A 17,432-nucleotide genomic window follows, 5' to 3' on the forward strand; every position below is an offset into this window, starting at 1 on the left:
GGAAAGGCCGGCCGGGGCATTTGCGCTCAGCTTTGATGGAGGAGAGGCTGTGGGGTGTGGTTGGAGGAGTTATTCATATTTCCCAAATGGGTCAAAGTAAATAATCTATTGTTGGCTCCCTCTGTCAACAAAGGCGAGCCTGCTCACCACCCAGGCCCTCCCTTTGGGGCCAAGTGTCAGCGGGGACATTACGTGCCGGCACCTCGGGGACCAGGGTGTGAGGAGAAGGGTGCGAGGCTGTGGAGAGGCCCGTCTCGGGGACCCGGAGCCTGTGCGGCCCAGTGTCTGGCCTCCAGCCAGACTGTCACCCCACAGGATCAAGCATGCTCCTTAGAAGGGGGCCTGGAGTCAGCGAGGGGGGCCCAGGGGACAAGCCCATGAGAGCCTTGTCCACCATTACCTCCGTGACGGGAGTTGGCCATGGCATCGCCGGCATTGGAGGAGGACCCACAAAATGTGGAAAATCTTATGTGGATCAATATGAGCACGGCCCTCTCCGCTCTGGCTGCCAGCGACTTTCTGATGACACTGCAGCTGACGGGACTCGTCTGGAACCTCTGGCGGTACGGCAGAGTGCTTTCCATAACCTGGAAAAAAATTTTAAGTTGACGAGTAGATGGGAATCCCAAACCTGCACCATTATCAGTACTTACGCAGGACAGATGCTAACAGGAGCCCCGCTGCTGGTCTTAAACACTCTCGTAACCAGAAGGACTGCTTTCATAACCAGAAGACAGATGCCCACCTGGTGACACCAGTTAAATTTGGTTTTTGTTGCCTGATGAGACTTCATTTTAAGGAAGTCTCATATTCAAAAATCTCGGTGAACGGAACATAGAAATTAGGGAATTTCATTGTTTTCCTAACACATCCACCCTTCCTCCCAGAGTCTCTGGTGTAGTTAGACTGTAGCTAAACAAGATAATCTAGCAACCTTCTACTTCCGAACTGGTTTTAAAAGACACTGTTACTGTGTAAATTCAGGAACATTCTTATTTATTTTGAGCAAAAGTTGATAACCACAATTGTCATTACAATGAGAGATATGCTTGATTTTATGATTTTTGTCTTTTGGCAGCTGGGAGGGGAGGGGAGGCGGGGCTGACAGGGGGGTGCTGGTCCAGGAACCCCGTCTCTCCTCGTGGGGCTTCTCAGTGACCTTCAGGCAGCGCCAAGTCCCCCCACCATGTCCACGTGCGGATGAACCTGGCCCTGGGGGTGGGCGGACGCTGGTTTCTGGACTTTTCCAGATTCACCTGTGTGCAAAGGAGAAAGGTGTCCTGTTCCTGGCCTGTGTCCTGTCAGCCTGTTGGCTCTGAGGGCAGACCCCTGCCTGGGGCTGGGAACAAGAACTGGGTGTGAAGGGCCCTGAAGGAGCAGTGAGTCCAGCACCATCACTTTCCACAGTAGGAGATGAAGAATCGGTCCAGACTCTGTGCCCACGGGGTAGGTTGGCCTGGCCTGGCCCAGCCCCTGGGCAGGGAGCCAGCCCAGTGCACAAGCTCCCCTTCCATCAGTGAGGCTCCACATAGAACCGCTTCCAGGAGAGTGCCTACGAGATCTATCCACTACCGAGAGACCTGCACTCTCAAGGCCAGGGGCTGTCAGAAGCCCCCTCATGAAGGCAAGTGGAACCAGCCTCAGAATGAGGTAGAATCCAGAGGCTTTCAAAAAGCAAATGTTTGGTGTCATCATCACGGGTGGACGGCTTTCATGGGGCGGCCGCGGCAGCGCCACCTTGCTTTTCCACAGTAGAGATTACAGACTTCAGGACAACAGATCCACCACAGGAAACCCCGTTTTATGAGATTCCTATCCAAAACCTCAGTCTTAGTATTACAGAGAATATTTAGGATATTAAAAGCAACAACATCACGCTTTGGGGAGCAAACAGCTGCCAGAGGCCAATGGCATGTCTGGTAAATGTTGAATCCGCACACTTATGAAGGAGCTTTTAATTAAAATGTGGAACTCCAGGAGGCCTAGGGTCCCAGGGGATTTTCCAGGGTGAGTATCCACTCTGCTAATGTGTCTCATCAGCAGAGAGCTGCTTTGGGGAAAGAACAAACAATAAACCAACCAAAAATACTCATGATTGATCCAAGCTTCCCCTTTCAGAGAAAAACCGGAAGTCCCCCTTCCGCATTCCTGTGGAAACCCTGGCAGGTGGGGGGCATGGGGCCGGGGTCTGGGGAGCAGACGCCCCGTGGAGGCCCTGCTGCCCTTGACTCACAGCCGGGCCCCCACGAGGAATCTGCACATGCACCCTGGGGAGACGGTGATTAAACCCTGACTCAGCCCATCCCTCTGTGCTGGAACTTGAGAACGTTCATTTTTCCTCTTGGAAAAGTACAAGAGAGGCAAAGCAAGATCAAGAAAAAACCCATGTTTATAGGCATGCTCAGTTCTGCCAACACATTTGGAGATTTTTATAGATGCAGCCCATGAAGGGGGCTTCCCAGGTGGTGCTAGTGGTAAAGAATGCACCTGTCAGTGCAGGAGATACAAGAGACGTAGGTTCAATCCCTGGGTCAGGAAGATCCCCTGGAGGAGGGCATGGCAACCCACTCCAGTATTCTTGCCTGGAGATCCCATGGACAGAGGAGCCTGGCAGGCTACAGCCCATGGGGTCGCACAGAGTCAGACACGACTGAGCCCGCACGAAGCCCATGAATGAGTGAAGGCCCAGACCAGGCCTGGACGGAAGATCTACCTTCAGCCCTCTCTGAGATTAGGCAGGATTTAAATCAGTCAACAAGGGGGCATCTTTAAAATCTGGTCCCATTCACCTTCTGAAAGGCCTCTTCAGGTGGACAGAGCTCCCGGTCACAGAGGCCAGAGGACAGACTCCAGAGAGTTCTCGGAGATCTTTCATCTCATGACATGGCCTCTGAGGCACACCAGTCCCCCAGGGGCTCCGCTGAGGCAGCTGGTCCCCATTAGCTCTCACACAACCCCCGGGGAGGGAGCTGTCAGCCCCCAGCTAAGTATAACTGCCCCGCGGCCTAGGGCCACAGGCATCAGGAAATCACTGTAGTTTTCCACCCACTTTCGAGATCTGCATTTGAGAGAAGCCTGTGTTTAAAGGCCCCTAACAGACAGCTGGCAGCGTGGATGTCCCCGGGCTGGCCTGACGTGAAGCCAGCTTGACAGGCTCGTTGGGTCCGGCACTGGCCATCTGGCCATGCAGAGCAGCTCCACCTCTTGGGGTGACAGCCGATTTGTGAGGAGCCAGTGCAGTGACCAGTCAGTGAAGCTGCTGTTTCTAACACCCAAATAAGCAGGTGTCAGGCATCCACTGGAATTCTAAACTGGAGATTTAACCTCCTCTCTTACAAAGAAGGCTGAGTAATGAAGAATTGATGCTTTCAAAGTGTGGTACTAGAGAAGACTCTTGAGAGTCCCTTGGACAGCAAGGAAATCAAACCAGTCCATCCTAAAATAAATCAACCCTGAATACTCACTGGAAGTACTGATGCTAAAGCTGAAGTTCCAATACTTTGACCACCAGATGAGAAGAACCAACTCATTGGAAAAGACCCTGATAGTGGGAAAGATTGAAGGCAGGAGAAGAGGGTGACAGAGGATGAGAAGTTTGGATGGCATCACCGGCTCAATGGACGTGAGTTTGAGTAAACTCCAGAAGATGGTGAAGGACAGGGAGGCCTGGCGTGCTGCAGTCCACGGGGTCGCAAAGAGTTGGATACAACTGAGCGACTGAACAGCAACAACTTCTGCTTGAAATCAGCTCCCAGGGATGCAGAGCCAGGCTGGGGCTCAGGGGAGGTCAGGTGACTCGGACCTCAGAAGATGAAAACCTTGCAGCGAGAGGAGAGACTGAGCCAGCAGAATACCCTCTGGGGAAACTGGTGAGTCCAGCCCAGCAGGAGGAGTCCAGACGGGAGAAAGCAGGCGGGCAGCCGGGGCCTCTGTCCTGGGACAGTGCTCGCAAGGGACACTCTGATGGCCCTGGGCCTTGAGAACGGCTCCCTGGGCAGACAGGCCTTGGGGGTTCCAGCAGAGCCTGTCCACATAGTCCTGGCCTCATCCTCACTGTATCACTGGGCTTCAGACAAACGTGAGGTAAAGGGTACATTCTTTCCTGTCGGGGCCCCTGAGTGTGGTGAGGGCCCTGGTAACTGCCCCATCACTTCCCACTGGGCGGTGCTGTCCTGCGGATCTTATGTCCGCCCACCCGGGGCTCCAGCCTGCACTCTGGACCAAGGTCAGAGAGGTGGAGCCAGAGGAGCCGCTTGGTCCTCCGTGACCCTGATTCCCCACCTTATCCCGGCACTTCTACTCAGGAGCACTTGGCAGTCTGGAAATCTCAGCTTAACAAGTGGGACACAAAACCAAGACCCATGAGGGACCCGTGTCTCAAGGCCCAGCCACCCTGACTTTCCCCAACAGGGGAGTTCACACCCCCCGTCATGCCTCTGGATTCCTCCTCTTCAAACAGAATCAGACAAACATCAGAGCAAATGCTATGTTGTGAGAAACAAACCTCCAGTAACAGCTTGTGCAAATAAATAGACACCATGCAGAAAGGAAAGCTTAACATCATTTCTTCAAAAGGCGGGAAATGTAACCAAAATAGTATTTACAACAGAAAACACACAGCAAACACAAGGAAACCTAGAAATGAGAAATATGGTGACAAATGTCAAGAAAGTCTACCAGAAATTACAGCTGAAAGATGACAAGATCAAAACTGGGAAAGAGAGGATCAGAAAGCCACAGCGCACGTCCGGAGTGCCGACACTGGCCACCCGGAGCCCGGAACGACGAGCAGTTCAGGTGGAACGTAATCAGCCAGTAGTGGAGAAAGCTTCCCAGACCTGACGGCGTGAGTCTCCAGGCAGAGACCTTGAGGGTCCTGCACAGACCATCCCTGCCGATCCCCCATGGACTCTGCACTCAGCCAGAAGGAACGGACCAGGGACCAGGAGGATGCAGGAGGGGGTCTCGGGCCCCAGAGCAACCACAGGGGCTGGCAGTCAATGCAGCACCCAAGGATTGGGCCTCAGGGGGTCCAGTAACAAGTGCCAATTCTCAAGGGGTGGACACTGAGGGCAAGCGGTCAGTTTGCTCAGGCTGAGGTCTCGTGAGGCTATTCACATGACCAGTAGGGAACATGCCACACGGTGAGGGCCCAGGGCTGAACAGAGGGGCCAACAATTAGTACCTAAGAGACAGTGATGGTAGCCAGTGGCTGAGAGGCTGTGGAACCACTGAAATTCAGCTCAGAGATCAGGGAGCAAGTGCCCCAGAGAGGGGGTGGGCGGGGGGCACGTTCAGGGGCTGCTGCTCCAGAACACACTTAATAAGACTAGGCAAACGCTGACCTGGGCGCGTCGCCTCGGACGGAGTCTTCCCTTGAACTTCACGGAGCTGGAACGATGGTGCCGCCACATAACTCAATAAAGGCACCCTTTGTTATCATTACTGTTATCATCAGGGAGCCTTCGCCGCAAATTAATATATTAATAATTAATATCAAATTGTCTTTCTGTGTGTCTCCCAGGGACAACATGATGCTGGTGAGGATGTGGAAAGTTCATCCGTCACTGCAAGTCTAATCGCCTCCCAGGTCTTGGTCCAGGAAAACACCATCCATCTGCTGCGTCTCTGAGCTCTGTCTCCCGGGAACCTGGGGACCGTAGGTGTGCAGACGTCTAGGGCACGCAGGCTGCCCACCGTCGGCTGGGTCTGTGGGCAGAGCAGCTCGGGTCCCGCAGGAGATGCGCAGCAGAGGGGTGTTGACATCTTTGCACGGACAGCACGCTCCACATGTGCCATGCCAAGACCTGTCCAGGCCAGCCCAGGTCCCACGGCAGCCCCTAAGTGAGCCGCGGGACCCCTGATCCCTTGTCCTTGTGAGGACAGGCAGCTAAGCTGATGGAATAAAAAGTGCCTGACAAGAGGGGAGTGTGGCTTGTGAGCCCACCCTGAGAGGCCAGTCTTGTGACTACACGGGCTCCCAACACATGGCCAGGAGTCACACAGCTGCTACACATGTGTGTGCATGTGCCTATGTGTGTCACGTCATGCTGACACACAGACAGCTAGAGTGAAAGCTGACTAGTCCGGGCCATAGTCTGAGGCTGGGCCTGGACCACTGTGGACACCAGCGGCGCTCGGGGGTCTCCCCTGCACGGCCGTCACCTTGGGGCTGGACCGAGGTGGGACTGCCAAGTAGGGTAGGACCTGGAGGGGCCTCAGGTGGAGGGCCAGCTCCTCCTGCTCACTGCCCTCAGCACGTTGGCCCTCTGTGCATGCGTCCCAGGAATGCGGCCCTGCAGGTGCACTATTCCTGGAAACGCCTGACTGACCGGAGGAGAGCCGAGGAAGGAGAAGGACCCAGAGTAAACCAGCGGTGACCGCAGGCCAAGGAGGGGAAGGCGAGGCCGCAGCCTCCACGCCCAGCTCACATCCTCCCCAGCCATCTTCCTCAGCCTAAGAGCAGCAGGGGATGGTCTCATCGACCTGGATGTCCCCATCTTCAGGGACTTCACCAGGCATCTGCTGGAGCCTTGGCAGCCCGTTGCTACCCATCGGGGGGCCTGTGATCTCAGCCTGGAAGCCATGCCTCGGAAAGGAAGACTGGAAACACAGGGACCCCTGGTGACCTGACGGCGACGAGGTCTCTGCCTGGCCTCACCTGGAAGGATGCAAGCCAGGGGCTGGGCAGGAGGCTCAACCGGATGAGGCCTGAGGTCGTGGCCCACCTAGCCAGAGTGGTGGGGGACCCTCGGGCCTTGTCCCAGGGCCATCCTATCTGTGAGAGATGAGAACCGCACACATACCCACCAGCACAGCTGGTGACTCCAGACCAATGGAGGGCCGCGGGGCCGCGTGACCACGAGACCAGCTGGGCCAGGACCACGGGCACGCCTCCTGCTGCCGCCCCCCACATCCGGGCTCAGCTGTCCCAGCTGGCTTGGTGGAACCCTTTGTTGTTGACTTTTCATGCAAGAGAATACTGAGTTACAGTCATTTAGGGAGAAAAAGAACTAGCTTTTCTGAATGTCCATGTCCTGAAACACTGAACACAAAATTAAGAAACAAAAGCTGAGGACTACAGACCGTTCCAGCTTGAGAATGAGGTCACATCAGTAACAAACCACAGCCTCCAGAGCCTTCCCTTCTGGTGGCTCAGTGGTTTCCCGGGCCGGAGGGGCCCCTGGTGCTAGCTGGAGACTTGGGTGATGGAGAGGCTGTGGGGTGCTGGGGGTGGGCCCAGGCCCCTGTGCCTCGGGAAACCTTCGTGGTGACCCACTGATCACTCCAACCCGAGCGCTGACCCCAAAAGCTCAGCTGAACCAGAAGCCACTGGCGAGAAGTCCCCGGGGCCGAGTGCCCAGACGTGAGGTCAGGAGACCTCTCAGTGTCCAACCCAAGTGCTCACTGAAGTCTTTGTTAAAATACTGGGGTTTTTTTCTCAGAAAAAAGAAGGCAAACTCATTATAGGAACACAGGAAAGTACAGAAAAATGGAAGGAACTGGGGATCATCAAGAACCTCACTTCAGAGAGGACTGGGGTTAATGCTCCTGCATGATTCCTCTCAATTGTGCGTGTGTGTGCGCGCGCATGTGTGCGCATGTGTGTGTGCGCATGTACATGTGTGTGCATATATGTGTGCGCAGGTGTGTGTACATGTGTGTGTTTATATGTGTGATTGTGTGTGTGTGCATGTGCATGCATGCAGGCAGGCATATGTGTGTGCGTGTGGAGGCCAGGACAACAGCTCAGTGTAGCCTAGGCCAAAATTCAGCCCCCAAAACGGGGGCATCCTTTGCAGGTCCGAGGTGCTGGCCCCCGGACCCCCTTGCAGCAGCACCCTTTCCCACAGCAGGCCCATCCTCTGAAACTGTGGTTTTTATGAGGTTATGGACACCACTGCAGAGAACACCTCACAGGGGTCAACATGAGGGTGGCTGACCTTTCCCGGGAGTCAGTCTTGGATGCAGAAGTATTGACCAAAGGGCAAAGATGTTTCAGGGCTTGTGGCACATGGGGCCAGTGGAGCAACCCTGCTTAGGATCCGACTGCAGGGCTGCACCCGCTCATTGCGAGGGGCCCGTGAGCATCTCAGGCACTCTGACCCCCAGGGGCCTAAATAGCCCCCAGACCACTGAGTTGGCTTTTGACCCTGCCCAAGGTGCCAGGACACAAGAGGTGACCCTAGGACGGCCAGCACACTGACCCTTGACCTGGGCCATACAAGGGCCTTGACCACAGCAGGGGCAGGCGAGGCACGCCTCTGCCGGAGGAGGAGGGTCAGCCTCAGGCCTTTCCCAGTTTCCAGGGACTCTGAGTGCCTCCCAGGCCTGCTTGCAGCATCGCCGCCTACAGCCCTCGAGTGCCTCCCACCCGTGGATCATCCTTACGGGGCCCGCACCCTGTACACACTCCACCCCATGGCCCTCTCCTGACCCACCCTCCCAATGGCCCCCTGCACCCACCCTTCCCCATGGCCCCCTGCACCTACCCCTCCCCAAGACGCCCTGCACCCTGCCCACCCCAAGACCTCCTGCACCCACCCCTCCCCAAGACCCCCTGCACCCACCCCTCCCCAAGACCCCCTGCACCCACCCCTCCCCAAGACCTCCTGCACCCACCCCTCCCCAAGACCCCCTGCACCCACCCCTCCCCATGGCCCCCTGCACCCACCCCTCCCCCTGGCCCCCCTGCACCCACCCCTCCCCAAGACCTCCTGCACCCACCCCTCCCCAAGACCCCCTGCACCCACCCCTCCCCATGGCCCCCTGCACCCACCCCTCCCCATGGCCCCCCTGCACCCACCCCTCCCCAAGACCTCCTGCACCCACCCCTCCCCATGGCCCCCTGCACCCACCCCTCCCCAAGACCTCCTGCACCCACCCCTCCCCATGGCCCCCCTGCACCCACCCCTCCCCACGACGCCCTGCACCCTGCCCACCCCAAGACCTCCTGCACCCACCCCTCCCCAAGACCCCCTGCACCCACCCCTCCCCAAGACCCCCTGCACCCACCCCTCCCCAAGACCTCCTGCACCCACCCCTCCCCATGGCCCCCCTGCACCCACCCCTCCCCATGGCCCCCCTGCACCCACCCCTCCCCAAGACCTCCTGCACCCACCCCTCCCCATGGCCCCCTTGCACCCACCCCTCCCCAAGACCCCCTGCACCCACCCCTCCCCATGGCCCCCTGCACCCACCCCTCCCCATGGCCCCCTGCACCTACCCCTCCCCAAGACCCCCTGCACCCAGCCCCTCCCCCAAGACCCCCTGCACCCACCCCTCCCCATGGCCCCCCTGCACCCGCCACTCCCCCAGCTGCTCCAAGGGCATTAGACATCCTGGGAAGGCCCTCTTGCTCAGGACACCCACATGCTTTCCCCACTTTCCAAGTTATCTTTGCCCTGTTGTCCTGCTTAAACCTGCATGCCTGACCCCAGCACTTCAGTCTCCTGGTTTCTTTCCTCTGTGGCTCACTTCGCATCTGACAAACATCTTCTTTGCTCCAGGCCTGTGTCCTGGACCTGAGGTCCCCATGGTGTCCTCTGGTGTGGTCGCAGCTGCAGACAGAGCCTCGCACATGCGGGCCTGGATTGCTCACCCAGATGCCATGGGCCCCAGGGCTGTGCCCTGCTGGGGGCAGACCCTTCAAGGCCCCGGGATGGGGGTCCTGCCCTTGGTGGTCTCGCACTGGGCCCACCTTGCTGAGAAAGTCAGGCCAGTCTCCCCACCTGGACACCACCCCTCTCTGGCCCCTAGGTGACACTGGCTGGTAGGGGAGAGTGGCAGAGCCCTCCTTAGTGGCTGGGGCAGAAACTCTGCTGTCTCTAACCCTTCAGTAGGGGGTGGGCTGCTCCCCCCGGCTCCCAGGGTCAGCATAGAACTCCACTCATGTTTAGTCCTACATGAACCAGGCAGCAAACCCAGCTCCTCCTCGAACCCGAAGCCAACAGTTCAGTGACAGGGGCCCAGGGGTGAAGAGGAAGAAGGCAGGGAAAACTGGAAGCTAGGTTAGGCCAGGGCCACCTCTGTCACTACAGTCCTGTGTGGACTCGGAGGGGAGAGCTCCGATCTGGGACCCTGGGACCCTCCTGAGCTGCCAGGGGACAGCTCTGCTTCTGGCCCTGGCACCCATGCTCAGAACTGAAACCAGTGTCCGAGGTCAGGGATGTAGAATCGCGCCTTGAATTAATTTTTGTTGATGTTGAATTTCAATTGTGTTTGTCTTTTTATGTGTGTATTTGGTGTTACAAGCTTTTAATCCCTTTGGGGTTGAAAATCTTCAAGATATATTGGGCTCATTTTTAGAGGTGATAGAGCTTCTGTTTTAAAAATTTAGTATTAAGGTCTTAGAATATAAACACATTTTGTTATTTGTATAGTACTATCCATTCCTCCTGAGATTTTGAGTACCTACTGGAAATCCTTAACCAGTTGCAGTAGTTCATAAAAAATGCCATGAAAATAAAAAAAAAAAAAAAAAGATGGAAGGGAACAGAGGATGAGGAGAGTGTCTTGTGCTGGGACTGACCCTCGGAGGGCCCCAAGGCCCAGGCACTCACCCCTGCCAGGGGTGAGTCACCTCCCTGGACCCCAGCCCACAGCCCCTCACACCCCTTATTCCCAAGGGTGGCACAGCTGGGTCCGAAGAGCAGTGTGTGCCACGCTCATCTGCCAGGCTTCACAGCATTTTCCCTATGATGAAGCGTGAGAGCAGGTTTCCACAGGGTGTTGGAAAGGCCAAGTCCACTCAATGCTTGTTTACAGTGGTATTTGTAAACACTTTTATTAGCACCATGGGATCCTCAGAGCTTGTAGGACACTCTAGGGATTGTAAACGTCTAGGTAACATCAGATCAATGAACGATCCAAAGCAAAAGAACAAAAGTATGTCAAATAAACTACATGAGAATTCTGACACTGAAAAAATTCCAAAACCTAAAGGAAGACACAAATGTGGGACACACATGAACACGGGGCTGGGCCACATCCTGTCTCTGTGGTGGGTCTGCACCACTGGGGGCTGGGCGGGGGAGCCTCCTCGGGACACCACAGCAGGAGGAGATGCAGAGCGACTTGTATTTAGGGCAAAACTCGCAGGTACAAGGCTCAGGCCCTCTAGAAACGAAATTTTACCTTTAGGAAAAGCAACTTCTGAGCTGTTTCAAAGTAACTTCCGTGCTGTTTCAAAGTAACTTCCATGCTGTTTCAAAGTAACTTCCGTGCTGTTTCAAAGTAACTTCCGTGCTGTTTCAGTATCTAATACAGGTGAAACAATCTTCAAGAGTAAAATGGCCTCCAATTGCTTTAGAATGCTGTGTGACTTCCCCTGTTTAAAGAAGGGAGACAGCTCTCTGTGCACATCCCCCCTTTCCATGGATTTCCTTCCCGTTTGGTCACCACAAGCTCTGAGTAGGCTTCCCGGTGCTCACGAGTCACCTCTTTCATACCTACTAGTGTGTATGTGTTAATCCCAATCTCCCAGCCTCACTCAGCATCTTAAAGATTCTGCCTCCTCCCCAAAAAAAGCCACATGGTGAAAGGTCGTTTAAATCCACCCCTTGCTTGCATTTCTGAGGACCCAAAGGCCCGAGGGGCCCTGGTAGGCCACGGGCCCCTGCTCCCGCCCCAGCCAGGACTACCTCCCAGAGGAGCAGCTCCACACGGGGCTCGGGAGAGCAGGAAGGGGACGCTCCTGGAGGTGTATGAGCTATCACAGGCCAGGGCTGGGACAGGGGTCAGGGTGCCTGTGTTGGACCAGGGGTCAGGGTGCCGGTGCTGGGACAGGAGCCGTCATGCTTTGAGGTGGGATGCAGCCCCTCCTTTGTGGTTCCATCCCCCTGGGTGGAGCCCCCGGAAGGCACAGCACTCCCACCAGGCATTGCTTGGCTTATATGACTCCACACCTGGCCTGGGGTCGCCTAGCACCAGGCTAGGCCCACCTTCCTGTTGCAGCCCAGGGGGTAAAAGCACGGCCACTGAAGGCACAACCGCAGACCCTGTTCTCGGGAGGGGGCCAGCTTCTGGCCCCCTGAGCTGTGAAGCTGCGTCTGCAGGATCATGCCACTCGGAGGAGCTGCTGCTGACAACACCCGTGTACACAGGCGAGTCGGCACCTACACAGGGCGGGCCTGGGGCTGCCCGTGGCCTCTGGCAGGAAAGCACCCCCGGCGCTGTGATGCAGACAAAGGCTAGACAGGGCCTCGGAGAGCGCCTCCCACCCCCAAGAAGACAGCAGGGCCCCCAGGCTCCCACCCGCAGCAGCATCACAGTGGAGACCGCAGAGGAGCTCCATGGAGAGCTCAGCGGCTGAGCCGCCGGTGCCTCTCCAGTCTCTGCCTCTGGTGGACTCCAGGCCTTTCTTTCGAGGCCCTGCAGCCCCCCTCTGCAAGCCTCCTGCTGGTGGCCAGGCCGCTCTGCTTCCCTCTGGGCGGAGTCAGAGAGAAGGTGGAGTGCACATCCACCTGGGGTTGGCACCAAACTTGTGCACAGGCTATCGGTTTCCAGTGTCTCTGCTCTGAAGTGAGGAGGTTCTGTCCAGCTCTGATCGCCCCTGGCAGCCATCTAGACCGAGGCAAACTGCCAGCATTTGGACTCTGTACATAAGAAACTCCAACCTAAAATGTTTTTATAGGCTTGAAAGTTTCGGTGAAAACATTTCTTGAGAAGTAACATTTCTTGAGAAGTTTCTGTAAAAAAAAAAAAAAAAGAGCATTTATTTTGGTTCTGTGTCTGCTGGCGGGTTGCCTGGCTCTGCATCCCCCACCCCTGTGCCACCCCCACCGCCCCGGCTCTTTGCTCTAACTGGGCTTTCCAGCCTCCAACCAGTAACTTGGGCTGAGAGCCGTTTTGAGAAGCGGGACGGCTCTCAGGATGCCTCCCTACACTGCAGCACCGTGTGTCTGCAAGACTGGGCTGCCCTCCGTTGAGGGGGGGGCCGGCCCCAGCCGGAGATAGGCCAGGACTGGGGCCTCGGACGGCAGGGGCTCCTGCCAGTAGAGATGCTCCCACTGGGAGTCTGAGTGGGAGGAGAGGGCAGGTTTTATGGGACTTGGAAAAGAAGGATGACAACCACTTAAAACATGTCACAAATTCCTTTCATGAGATGGATGGAATGTGGCCAGCCACACTCTCGGAGTGAAAGGGCGGGAAAAGGGCGAGGACACGGCCCCCGTGCACATCCAGGGGAGGCGGCCATGCCAGGCGCTGGGCTCCTCCCCAGGGCCCTGCAGTCCGCGTCCTGGCAGGTCCTCAAACACCTGCTGCGAGTGCTGGTCCGGGAACCTCACTGTGAAGCTGGAAGGATGCATCTTTGCTGCCTGAAGATCAAGCCTTCCGAGCAGCCCTATCACAGTACAGTGACACCCAGCTGTATTTTAACATGTGACTCCATCTCTCTCTAAGCTACTTGTGACGCAGGTTTGTAAAACAACTCATTCAGTACAGTGTGCTGTCCCCTCAGCTGTGTCTGACTCTTTCGACCCCATGGATTGTAGCCCACCAAGCTCCTCTGTCCACAGGATTCTCTAGGCAAGAGCACTGCACTGGTTCGCCATGCCCTCCTCCAGGGATCTTCCTGACCCAGGGATCAAATCCACATCTCTTGCGTCTCCTACATTTGCTGCTGCTGCTAAGTCACTTCAGTCGTGTCTGACTCTGTGCGACCTCATAGACGGCAGCCCATCAGGCTCCCCTGTCCCTGGGATTCTCCAGGCAAGAACACTGGAGTGGGTTGCCATTTCCTTCTCCAATGCATGAAAGTGAAAAGTGAAAGTGAAGTCACTCAGTCGTGTCCGACTCCTACTGACCCCATGGACTGCATGCAGCCCACCAGGCTCCTCTGTCCATGGGATTTTCCAGGCAAGAGTACTGGAGTGCAGTGCCATTGCCTTCTCCAGCCTACATTTGCAGGTGGGTTCTTTACTATTAGTGCCCCCAGATACACCTGTAATGACTGTTTTTGACATTGATGACCAATCTCATCCTCAAATAAGTTTTCTGCTAATAAAAATTTGTGATGAGAGAGACCTGAAGGGGGAGAAGGGGACTTTGGAGCCCTTGTCAGCTCCCAACCCAGGCCTCATCCCTGGCCGTCCCAGCAGGTAAGCGCTTCTCACCCGCTCCTGTGGGCGTGGTCCCCTCCTCCTCTGCAGACCCCACATCCCAGACACCCCCCCCAACTCACACAGACCCTACTCTTGAGTCTCAGGTACCGCCTGACCTATGTTCCAGGTTTTTCATCTCAATGACTGGTGAAGACTATCAGACCCCCATCTAGATTGAGTGGAGGGTAACGCAGAGAGCCTTCAAAGGATTCAGGTGGCCACAACCCCCAGGCACCTTCTAACATCCTCACCCCAAGCCTCCCAGCCCTGCTGCCCCTTGGTACCAACCACCACCTTCAGGTTTTGATGGTTTGATGCAGCAGCCCTCGTGAGGCCACCAAGACACTCACCTGAAGACCCCCTGCCCACCTGTCCTGCTGTGTTACAAGCAGGGCACTCGCGTGTTCTCCGTAACTGGTGACAGGCGCCCCGCGCAGGGCAGCGGCCGGGCCGGGCACAGGAGTCAGTGCCTGAGGTCTGCGCAGCTGGCACAGGCTCTGCTTCCCGCCCGTGCTGGGCCCTGCACACGCCTGGCGCTCCGTGCCTTCCAGGTCCTCTCCACAGCTCTCTCACCTGCTCTTCAGCCAGACGAGAGCACGGCTCTCTCCTCGGCCCCGGCCTTTCCTCCCCTTGCCGAGCAGACGGGGTTTTGCCATTATCACGTGGAGGACACTGACTACAGAAGTACAGATATCCTTTTGCACGTGTACTTCTAAAGGCAAATTGTGCCCCACTGTGGTGACAGGAAAGAATGCAAACCAGGCAGCCTCACTGCCACGTGCCTGTGATGACTGGCTCGAGGTCTGATGGCAGCTGCAGGAGGGGAACCCACCCGGGATGGGCAGCTGCCTGGCTTCCCTGCAGAACCCTGCATTTTGCAATGATGATAGATTTTGTTAGCTTGTTAATTCCTTCAGACCAGGTACTGTGTTTATTATCTAATTTATTAATTCATTCATTTGCTCTTTATGCGTGTATAACACCCTCTCCAGCATGGTAGGCATACACTTTTCTCTAGCACGAGAATAACCCCTTTATGGAATATGATCACCCAGTTCAACATTTCGTTCTCACAAAGGCGATTACTGCATGAATCCCCCTCTTCAAACTTGCAACACTTTATGATGAGAAGAAATGCTTCTTCATTACAAGTGTTTTCCCCACAAAAAAGCTGGCAGTTACCACGACAGGCGAGTGATGTAGGCACTTGTGTAGTAAGTGCATTGTTGTGCTAGGGTGGAAACAAACCTAAGAAAGAATAATACAGTAAATGAAAACCTGGAGTCAGAAGACCAAAGTTCAAGTGCTGTTTCTCCAGGGACCAGTTAAGTTGCTAGCTTCTCTGGATGTCAGTTTCCTTGTCTAGGAAACAAGGATGAAGCAACCTCCTGCCTCTCACGGATGTCACGGAAATGAAATCAGAAAGGGGGTGAGCACGCCTTGAAGACACCTTGGGGGCAGGCAGCTCACTGCAGGGAGGTGAAACCTGGGCAGAGAGCCGCTGAAGAGCTCTGAGCCACTCACCTACTCCGTACCACTGCTCAGGGTATTTCCAAATCCTGGTTTGCAGCTGAGCCTGGATAACTGCTGTCCTGCCCAGTTCTAGCGTGTGCAGGCCACAGTCAGGACCCCAAGCACACACAAGTGGCCTCTCATTCTACAAGGGTCGGCTTCCAACTGGCTGTCCAAATGACTGAGGGCAGCTCTCCCCATCCAGGGCCATCCTGGAGCACAGAGGAAACCAAAGGCCTCCTGCTGTCGGGCCTGGAGGACCAGGCGAATAACCTGGGATTACTCCCCGTGACCAGCATGGGGAGGACGCCCCTCCAGACATGAGAGGATCCTTCGTTTCTGGAAATGAGATTTCCCCTCTCACGGTGGGCAGGGGTTCTCACTGAACCCTCCCAAGCCTCAGCACTCTGAGGCCTCACACAACTTTGCCATATTTACACAACACTTGTGCTATTTAGTTACTTAATAATTTTCTTTGAATTGATTTTAAATGTAACCCTTAAAAAAAAACAACTTGTCCTTATCCTAAGTAAAATGAATAACATCATAGGCTTAATATATTTGTTGTGTTTTTTCTATTACACATTCAGACAAATATATAATAACTATGTAATGAGTCAATTAAAACATGTCTTTCCCTCAGCTCAGTTCAATCGTTCAGTCGTGTCCGACTCTTTGCGACCCCTTGGATTGCAGCACTCCAGGCCTCCCTGTCCATCACCAACTCCCCGAGTTTACTCAAACTCATGTCCATTGAGTCGGTGATACCATCCAACCATCTCAACCTCTGTCGCCCCCTTCTCCTCCTGCGTTCAATCTTTCCCAGCATCCGGGTCTTTTCCAATGAGTGTTCTTCGCATGAGGTGGCTGAAGTACTGGAGTTTCAGCTTCAGCATCAGTCCTTCCAATGAATATTCAGGACTGATTTTTTTTAAGATTGACTGTCCCTACGCTACCTAAAAAGTCTCAGCGTTTCAGTCTGGGAAAACCGCTTGAAAGAACCCCGTTTGCCTTTGGGGAAGGGCGAGAGGGCGTGGCAGAGCCCTGATACCCCGCGCCGGAGCGCCTCTGTCCCCACCCCCATCCCGGCACAGTGCTGGACCAACTTCGCAGAGAAATTCGCTGAAGGAACGTCTCCATCTAGTGGCAGAGACCTGTCATTACAGCCGGAAGGCAGCTCTGGCTAAAAGGCGCCAGGGGTTTCCTTTGACGGGGGGCCGAGTTCTGGAGAGTGAGGATGGCTGCTTACCAAACTGAATATTCTAAAACCCTCTGAATTGTACACTTTAGAGGAGTGAATTGCCTGGTAAAAATTACATCTCAATTTTCAAAAGCAGAACGATTACGGGAGGATTCAATATGAACAGAAAGAGAAAACACTGCCTATGCCTTCTCCTGGTGAAATTATATCATCTGAAGCGTGGCAGTGAGGGCGTCATTTTCTTCGCTGTGTCTTGGGGATGTGAAGTTTACATCCAGGGGCCAGAAGTCTTACCAAAAATCGATTCTTTCATTTGTTTGTTTCATTTGTTTGTTTGTAAACCACAGCTGTAGCTCCTATTAAACACAATTTTCCCATGATTCCTTTAGCTGATATTCTAAAAAGTTGTCTCTCTTTAAGGCCGTTTTACCCTAAAAAGTGCTTTCAAGCTGCAATTACACAGATCTGAAATGTGCCTGTGCCTTCACATTCACTTCACAGTGGAGTTGGTGGGTGTGGTTAAATTATGATGTTTTATTCTAAGGGGAGGCTGAGAAACATCTGCTCCTTGATGGAAACCATGTGTTGTTGCAAGACACTACGTCAGGCAGTTT

Source organism: Odocoileus virginianus, chromosome 22 (genome assembly GCF_023699985.2).
Source record: "Odocoileus virginianus isolate 20LAN1187 ecotype Illinois chromosome 22, Ovbor_1.2, whole genome shotgun sequence".
Classification (NCBI taxonomy): Eukaryota; Metazoa; Chordata; class Mammalia; order Artiodactyla; family Cervidae; genus Odocoileus; species Odocoileus virginianus.